Here is a 9,261-nt window from a genome sequence, read left to right as displayed (position 1 = left end):
TAAGGAGAATGTAGAACTGCTGAAGGCCCGCAACTTTGCAAAACATCAGCAATCCAACATGAGTCATTTTCTGAGAGCTTTGCTAGATGTGAACGTCATTCGGCTATTTACATACTTTCACATCTCTGTACTTTTCTGTCTGCTTACCTTACCCGGTCCATGTCAACCATCATATATGCCGCACAACCATTTTATCTAAGCAAAAATAAAATGCAAACTGATTTGAACCATCCAGCCCAATCCCATTACTCTTAAGGTGGGATTTACTAGTAGAGGTAGAATTGCAACTTCCATAGGTTTGGGTATATCTTTCCCAACTGCAATTGCTCACCTGGTATCTTTTGCAGGTTGAGAACAATGTCCACCAGTAGTTCTCTGTTAACATCCTGGGCTCTGCTATCCTGAGAAGGGGAGGTTATGGGTAGTCTGATGAAGCTGGGAAGGTCTTCGATAAACAGTAAACATGCTGGGTTCCCCTATTTTCAAACCTCATTGCTAAATTCCACACACCAGCATACATGTCTCCATGTGCCATCATGCATAGATGGCAAGCTACCACAAACATGGATGAAGGTGCTTTATACTGGCATGTTATCTGTCCCAGAGATCATGTGACAATAGGTTTTCCTTAAACTGAGCCAGAGACAGGCATAGAATCCATAGGGCAGCGGGGACAGATACGGCTCTCTACACTTCTCTATCATGTCCTTGGAACGCTCTTCAGGCCACACCCCTCTCCCCAGGCCACACCCCTCTGCTTTGCACTCCCAAGTGTTTTTGCCTGGCTGGAATGTGTCCTTAAATCAGGATAATACCTCCTGCTTGATAATATCCCAGCCTACTGTACAAAGGTTGCGTTTGCATTCATTGTTCTGCTCATTTTCGCCTCTGGCTCTGCCTGCCAATAGCATGTGGCCCTTGGAATGCTGCCCAGAATTGTATGCGGCCCTCATGCTGATCACACTTCCTCATAAATGCCATGGGATCATGGTTTATTTTTCAAAACCAGGAATCCTCTAAAAAGCAGAGGTGCCAAAAGGAAGCCAAATTGCAACATCGCCACCATATATGTCATCAAGAAATGCTCCTTGCTTTTTCAAGTATTGGGAGCGTGTGATGATGCATTGCTTCTCAAATGGTGGAGAGCATCCTGTTTGCCAGAGCTAGCACATTTCCTCATTCCGGATGAAGCATGAATGCTTTGGGAAGAGTTCAGGGCAAGAAGAGCTGTCCTATCCCAGCTTTGTGAGTGCATTCCTAACCTGCCCATTCTGAAGATTATCCGGATTCCAAAAGCTGGCAAAGCAGTCAGAAGGGACTGTCTTTCCCTTCCTCAGAAATTATGCTGAGCCTTTGGAATCAGCAAGCAGAGCAGAGATTTAACCAAGTAATTGCTGGCAGGATTTTGCACTGCAGCAGCGCACCCGTGCCTCCATACTGGGATCCGTTGTGCAATGCCGCATTTCACAAAAGCAGCAGCAGCAGCAGCAGCCTGCCCCAGCATGACTAGAAACAAGACTTCTTCACCCTACTTCCAGGTATTATTGAGGCTTTTTTCCCCACCCCGCCCCCATTTATTTCCTATTGCCAAGTTGAAAACAGGCTTTTGTAAAATCCTGCGGTTTCTCTCTGTTGTGCTTTCTTGTATTGCATTATGCTATGAATATACGACGGTAGCGACAGTGTGAGTGTGTGTGTGTGTGTGCGCGCGCGCGCGCGCAATCTGAGCAAGATATTATACTGTATGAGCCATTTAGACCCCTGTGATTCAGCACACTTAGAGCTATATGTGACTGACACGCCAATGAGAATTGCTTCCAAGCGAATGGGTTTTAGGAGTCTAGGGCTGCAATCGAACTCAGTAGCAAGCCTTCCAAGGATTATGTGTTGCACCATAATATCCTGATTTACATGGGAGTAAATCCCACAGATTTCAATGGGATTTACTTTCAGGTAGGTTTGCACTCTTAGGAACAATTCTCCCTAGTGAAAAAGGCTGCAGTCCTCAGATCGTATATATCAAAGTAAGTTTCAGTAGGACTACTCTAAAGTCATTTGGATTTGATGGCTTAAGTTATCTGCACAGGTTTGCCAGTGAGATTTTCAGAACTCAGAGGTTTCATAAAATAATACACTCCACCCACCCTGCAAGCATGGTTTAGTAGAAAACTACCTTGCATTGCTTATCCACCCAGTGTAATATGGATGTAACTGAAATTATTGAAGCTTATGGAGTATATGGTGTGTTTTCCCCCCAGTTAATACTTAGGTTCATTTCAAGCATCTTTTCCTCTATCAGACTGAGAATGCAGTCTAAAACACCTAATGGGTTGCATGGCTTATACAAGAGTGGAGAGTAGAGAAATAAATAATAGTATTGCTGAATTAGCAAAGGATGGAACAATGCACCTCAACATAGCAAATCAAGACAGTTCACACAAAAAGATCTGGATTTGCTAATGTTTAAATGCATTTTTCTGTCCCACCTGTATTTCTGGATAGGTTCTTTTAAAAATAAAATAAAAATTGGGACATTTTATGGGACAATTGCATATGGGAGGACGTTGCTTTTATTGAATGCCTCCCATTCTCTAGAAACATTATAGCTGCCTCTTTGACATGCTTTCTTAGTTCATGCAGTCAGTACTATGGGGGATACCGGGCTTGGGGGGGGGGGAACGGACAAGTGTCAAATTAAGTCTCTATGTCATAATTTTAGTCCCCCTTTTTTGCTGTTAACTGTTATTAACCTTCTATTAACATGTAACTAAAGCTACTACAAAGCATCAAGACAAGTGCAACGTTCTTCTGTCAATGCTGAATAAAGCCATTGTTCTAATACTCTGCAAACCTAACGTATTATCTTCTGCATCCCACCCCTCCTCCTCTCATGTCTGCTATTACAGTACATGAGTGGAAGGGTGTGAGCTTTTACAATGAGATAAGGAAGGTAAATGAAAGGAATATATATATGATAAGGAAAGGGAACAGGGGAAAGTTCTGGTAAGAAGTCTCCTTGTTGCTGTATCTCTCAATTTGGGCAATGATGGCATCGTGGTGTGCATAACAAATTCTGTACCAAATTAAGAAGGATCTATTGTCGAACTGCATGCTTACAAATAACTTGTATTTTGATAAAAGTTTCTAAACATTTTCAATGGGGTTCAGTCCTACAAGGCTTTTTTTGGGGGGGTGGGGGAAGACAGACCCTTTTTTTACGTTGTGATGCTGATATTAGGCCCCATCCTAGGTTGGGGCTTACTTGTGTCTATATAGCCACCTGGGCTGCTTTAGGTGTTGTCTCAGGTACTCACCTGTGTTTCCAATATATTGATGCGTGTCACTTTTTTTTTAAAATAAAATATCAACAAATAAAGAAATACAAGCTAAGATACACTTTACATATTTAGAATTTTGTTACTGATTTTTTCCCCTATGATTCTTGGATGTCAGGAGTTGACCCACATGTACCTATTTAACTAAATCAGGGAGTGGGGAACCTGCAGGTGCTGAAGGACTGCTCCTCAAATCACCCACAGGGCACTAGCTTTCCTACCCCAGAACTAAACAGAAGATATTTGGCCAGCCAACTTAGGATCTGACCCTAGAGGCAGTGGAGAGACCTCAGGGCTGGATCCCTTGTCTAGGGAACTGCATGATGACAGCAGCAATTATTGCCACCCTAAGAAAAATCAACTTGCAACAGGACAGGAAGGATCCTGAGAACTGATTCTTACACCATTTGTGGTATAGCACGATAGCTGTTTGCGTGTGATTGAGATATGCAATAAACAGGTCATGCTTGAACGTGGGAGATCACATGGGATAGATGAATGAAGTTGTAACTTTCTACTCCAGTGCCTCAACTCCCAGGCGACAGACAGCATTGACATGGAAATAACCATAATATCTTCTCCTGTCCCGCACAGTCTCACCCTTCCAAACATTACTAGTGCAACATGGTGTGTAACATCTGTGTAAAAGTGGCAACCATTATGTCACACAGGTTGATATAAGCATCTCCTTGAAATGTATTAAGAACCAATGTATACCTCTTGCCTTGTGTAATGTATTAATACATTCTCGAGATCCAGGGCTTACCTGCTTACCTGGGTGTAAGTCCCACTGGACTCAAAACTGACATACAGATGGTGCTTTACAAATTACAAGAGGGACAAGACCCTGTCTCAAGGAGCATACAATCTAAAAATCAGGATGTGGAAGGAAGAGTAGAAATATGCAAACTCACTTCTTGCACTGACTATCAATTTGCTGCTCCCTTCTGCAAATAATTACTCATTTGAGCAGCTGTACTCTCATGGGCAGTGTATATTGTCAGAGCAACAATCTTATGCAAGATTCCCACCCCTTTCCTTCTATGAACAGGAAAAGGAATAATAATCACAAGGTTGCAGGGGTTTTTTTTTTTTTAAGTGTCCCTTAAGAGCTGAATTTCAAAAACAATAGATGGAAGATGCTAACAACTGCTAAAGTTGTTTTCAATTGCCAAAATGCTGCTGAATTTCTTATGTGTACTAAATTTTAGTCCCAAGGATTGAATAATCAAGTGATAGAAAATGTGAATCTGGCCCATATGTACACATTGCTCCTATTTGATGGGGCCAACATCTGCTTTCTGTTATCTGCCACTTGCAAAACAGTGTTTTGTCTTTTGGGGAGTTTTTTTTTTTAATCAGCCCCTTTTCTTGGGTCTTTAAGCAGTTAAATCTCAAAATAAGTAATGCATGCATCTTGCCTCTAGTCCACATGAAGTAACATGAATTAACTGATGAGACTGTTTGTCCCATCTATCTCAATGACTATGACTCACAGCAGCTCTCTAGGGTAGCAGACATCCTTCTAATTGGAAATGCCAGGGATAGACCCTCGAACTTCCTGCACATAAACCATGTGCTCTGATATTGAGCTACGGTACCTTCCCAAACACCCCTGCTCTATCTTGCCTCCCTTCCACCTCCCCATCACCTATCCAAACAGTGAATAATGTTGAGTATATTTTGACCTGCAGCCATCCTATAAAGGTTTTGCCCTAATATGGATTTCCTTTCCTTTCTGTGACTAAATGTTGTATCATTTTATTAAAGTTATTAAAAGAAAAGAAGTTATGGCCAGTTTCAGAAGCCAGTGCCAGGCAGGGTAGTACAAACTACAGCAGGATGGAGAAAGAGGGTTGGTGGTCTCAGGTATCAATTTGATGTGAGGACAGGTGTGGCAAATGAATGATTCCCATATACTGTATAAAATGTTGGGAAGATGTAGGAGAATTCGACTTTGGGGTAAGAGTGGCAACATTAGAAATAGGTTATAAGGTAGGCTCTTGCAGGCTCTGTTCCAAATTAAGTTGTGCCCCCCCCCCGCACAGTAAACAAATATAACAAAGGTCACTGTGCTTAGCTGGTATGTACCGAAACTTTGCATAGAACTGTCTGCCTCTGCCTCTTGTATCTCACAATTGCACCTTTTCTTATTTATTAATTAAATCAAATTTAATACAGTCTCCACAAAAAAATAAACATAGCATTAAGATTATACTGTCATTTTACATAATCCTAGAGCATTAATGGGTCGATATAGGCTCTCCAGAGACAGGTTTGCAAAACCGGTGGGAGAAATTGCTATCTGCTTTCCTGATGTATGAAAAGAAAGGGGGGGGGAGGTTTAATCAAAGGTGTCTCTCTTTATAAAAAATACCTTTTGCTACTCTTCTAAGCTCAGTGGGTTGATCTGAAATAGCCACAGTCCCAGATATTGCAGCTGTGAGTGTAGCCAGCGCGGTGCCACCCACCTGCCACTATGGTGATGGATAACACCGTACCAATTTATTTTAGTGCCCACACTGCTGGTTGAAGAGCAGGATGCAGATGAGGAACCAGGTGTCCTTTGGACTCCAATTCTCATCGGCACCGGCCAATACATGGTCAGGAATGATGGGAAAACCACCCACACCTGGAGGTCCAGACGACCCGCGTTCCAGGAGTAAGGAGCCCCGAGCTGAACCTCCCCCCGCCTCCCGCTCGCTTGCGTGACTTTGCGGCTAAGTCTCGCTCACCCTAACCTACCTCACAGGGTTGCTCTGAGGACAAACGCGCGAGGAAGGGAAAGGAGCAAGAAAGAAGCAGCGCCGAGGGAGTGGGGGGAAAGGCGGGCTTAGGAAAGGAAAGGCAGCAAATGGAACGCGCGAAACCTTCCTCAGAGGAGGAGGAAAAGCGTTGCCTTTTAAGGAGCCGCGGTCCGCGCGTGGCGCTGACACGGGGAGGAGGGCAACCCTCCTCACGACCACGCTTCTGCGCGGGACCTTGCGAGTCCTGGCTCGAATGCGGCCCTTCGCCAGGCCCGGCCCGGCCCCACTTTGGCGGGCGAGGGAAGCAAGAGAAGGCGGCTGAGGGAAAGTCTGCGGAGGCGAGGCGAGCGGCCAGGCCCTCCTTTTCTCCTCCTCCTCCTTCGCCACCCTTCTCCTTCCTCCTGACGTCAGGGCCGCCCGCCCGCCCGCCAGCAGGGGCTGCTGCTGCCGCTGCTCCCCGCCTCTCATTGTCAGGAGGAGCCCCAGCACTGCAGCCCTGCGAGCGGGCCGGATCCAAGCGGGCCGCCGCCGCCGCCGCCGCGCATCGCGGAGTGGGGGGCCCGGGGGTCTCCGCTGCCGCAGCCTGAGGCGACGAAACCCCGGGCTGCAGCTGCTGCAACTGCAATTGCTGCTGGTTGGTGGCGCGGCAGCTACCGCCGCCTTCGTCGCTCCTCCAGAAAGTCCTTGGCGGACTTGGATCCTTCGATTCCCGGCTAAGTTCCTTAGGGGAAGGAAAAAGGTGGCGGATTCGGCGGGGAGAAGAAGGAGGTAGGCGAGGGGATTTTGATTTTTTTTTTGTGTGTGGTGGGGGGTTGCTATGTGTGAGTTGGGTCAGGGTGGGATCGGGGTGCGCTTTGGGGGTCAGGGCAGGAGGGGAGGTTGCGGGGGGCTCTTCCTCCCTGCCTCCAGATCGCCCTTTTCCGCCTCCTCCTCCTCCTCCTGGGCTGATTTCTGGGCTCCAAGAGCGCTGCCAAAACCAAGCTGGGGCTGGGAAGGAATTCAAGGCATCCGCTTTGTTCAAGTTGCCAGTGTGTGTAGACAGACCCTTAAAAAAACTAATTAGCGACTGGAAACTGGGAGGGTTTCCTGTGGCTGGGTTCTTTTTCATCTTTCTTTTTTTAAAAAAGGATGACTACTTCTTTTCTTCTTTTTTGTTATGTTTCGAGTTTTTGCCCCTGAAATCTTAGCTTGGGATAGAGGAGAGAGAGAGAAGGCTGAGGATCTCGCTCGCTTTGGGAACTTCCCAAGCATCCAAGTTTCTCCCCGGGTGTCTCTAGGAGAGGCCGGGCCCTTTCCTGCAGAGGAAATGCTTCGTAGGAAAAACGGCTTGGCGGTAAGAGTCGGGGATGGTGCACCGTTCCCAAGGATGCAAGCGCAGGCGAAAGGGATCGGCTTCCGGCCCGATCCTAGCCATGCTTTACTCAGAAGTAAATGTCACGCAGTGGGAGTTGCGAGCAAGGAGGTGCGCATCGGATTTTTCATTTTGGCAGTATAACCGTAAGCGGGTTTACTCGGAAGTAAGCCCCACTGATTTCAGTGAAGCTTAACTCTAGAAGGAAATTTAGGATTACACAGGGATTGGCTTCAGTTGCATCTTAAGACTTCTTGTTGGATTAGATTTGTATCATTATTATTCCCATTCTCTAAAGAAAAAAATATGTAATTGTTGAGTTGGAATGGACATAGCTCCTTCACTTTTTTATCTACACAACAACCCTGTGAGGTAGGTTGGACTGAGACTGTGTGTGTGTGTGTGTGTGTGTGATCACCCAGTAAACTGCAAGGCAGAGCAGGATATAAACCTGGATCTCCCTACCATCACAGCACACCATGATGTAGAAGTGAACCCCATTGAATTCAATAAACATGCATAGGATTGGGCCGCAAGGCTGCAATCCTGAATGTAATAAACTTAGAGCAGGTCCTCATTGCAATCCGTGAATATGGTTCAGAGGAAGTACCCTTTTGGGGTGTTGCTTCTCATTTGAACAAAGCTGCTGAAAAAAACTTCTGCCTCATATTGTGATTCTGCTATCGACTTCCTGAGTACCCTTGGAAAAGTCCCTTTGTCTTGGACGAACTTTCCCAGGCCTGAAAAGGAGAGTAATTGTGTTTCATACCTCACAGGTTTGTTGAACATTAGCATGGGTGGAATAACATTATGGGTGCCACCACCTTTTCTATTTTCTGTTGGTGCCTTTCACGGGGTTGCGATAGACATTCAGCAGATATGGCTTCCCTCATTGAATGCAGATCTGTGACAGCAAAAGCTGCATCTGTAGAATTTCTGCCTGTTATGCAGTTGTTAAAAGTACAGGGAAGCTGAGCTAGAAAAAAAGGTTGCAGTGTAGGATGGGTGCACGGCTACGAGGAGGATGCTAAATCTTACTGTCTGAATTGTGTTTGGACTCTTGGAATCAGGCCTGTGTGCCTAAGAATTTTGGAGATGGATTTCCCTGTGGTAGGCTTGTCATTGCTAGTGCTAGTATGGGTTTGAAACACTTTTTTCATCTGGATTATATTTCTGTAGTGCTGCACTGCTGTCTTTATCATGTTTCTACCACACCTTTCTTCCAAGGACCTTCGGGGCACATGGCTCTTCCCCACTCTTTTATCCTTGTGACAATCCTGTGAAGTTGGTTAGGGTGGAAGAAAGCAAATGTCGCACAGTCATATCACAGGGATTCAAACTCAGGATCAGTCTGACACCATTAACAGCTAGAGTCTAACCACTATGCAACACTGCCCATGGTAGAAATGCCACTCAAGGTTCTTAGTCAATGGGTGGGGAGCCTGTGTTCCTCCAGATGTTGTTGTTTTACAGCTCCCATCATCCTCAACCACTGGCCATGTTGGCTGGGGTTGATGGGAGCTGGAGCCTCACTATAACTGAAGGTCCAAGGTTCCCACTCTTCTTTGCTATATCTTGCCAAACTCTGAGTGGGAGCTGCAAACTTTGTCTTCATCTACTTGAGTTGAACCTTTCCCTTCACCAATTTTGGAAAGGATTTGGGTGAAAATGGTGGAGAGACCTGTTGCTTCTTGCCCCAGCCTTGGTGACTGCAGCTTTTGCTCTAAGGTTTAAGATAAACAAACAAACAAACAAAAACACAGAATAACATGTGAGGACTCCTGGTTTTCTTTGCTCTCAGATACAGTTCCAAACAACCTCCATTTAA

General features: G+C 45.6%; 1 protein-coding gene across 3 annotated transcripts in view; it reads left to right on the top strand.

Moving 5' to 3' along the window:
* The first annotated feature begins 1,422 nt into the window (after positions 1 to 1,422).
* LUZP1 (leucine zipper protein 1) overlaps positions 1,423 to 9,261 on the top strand; it is a 74,533-nt gene continuing 66,694 nt past the window's right edge. For 2 of the 3 annotated variants that reach the window (XM_079985953.1, XM_079985954.1), the window contains exon 1: positions 6,548 to 6,850. The gene's annotated coding sequence lies outside the window, so the exon portion shown is untranslated. Of the gene's footprint in view, positions 1,539 to 6,547; positions 6,851 to 9,261 lie in introns of those variants that run through there. The other variant, XM_079985955.1, reaches the window with a different exon arrangement.

This window comes from Podarcis cretensis (genome assembly GCF_951804945.1).
Source record: "Podarcis cretensis genome assembly, chromosome: 8".
Lineage (NCBI taxonomy): Eukaryota > Metazoa > Chordata > Lepidosauria > Squamata > Lacertidae > Podarcis > Podarcis cretensis.
Note: the sequence above shows the minus strand (reverse complement) of the source record. Positions and strands in the feature narration are given on the sequence as shown.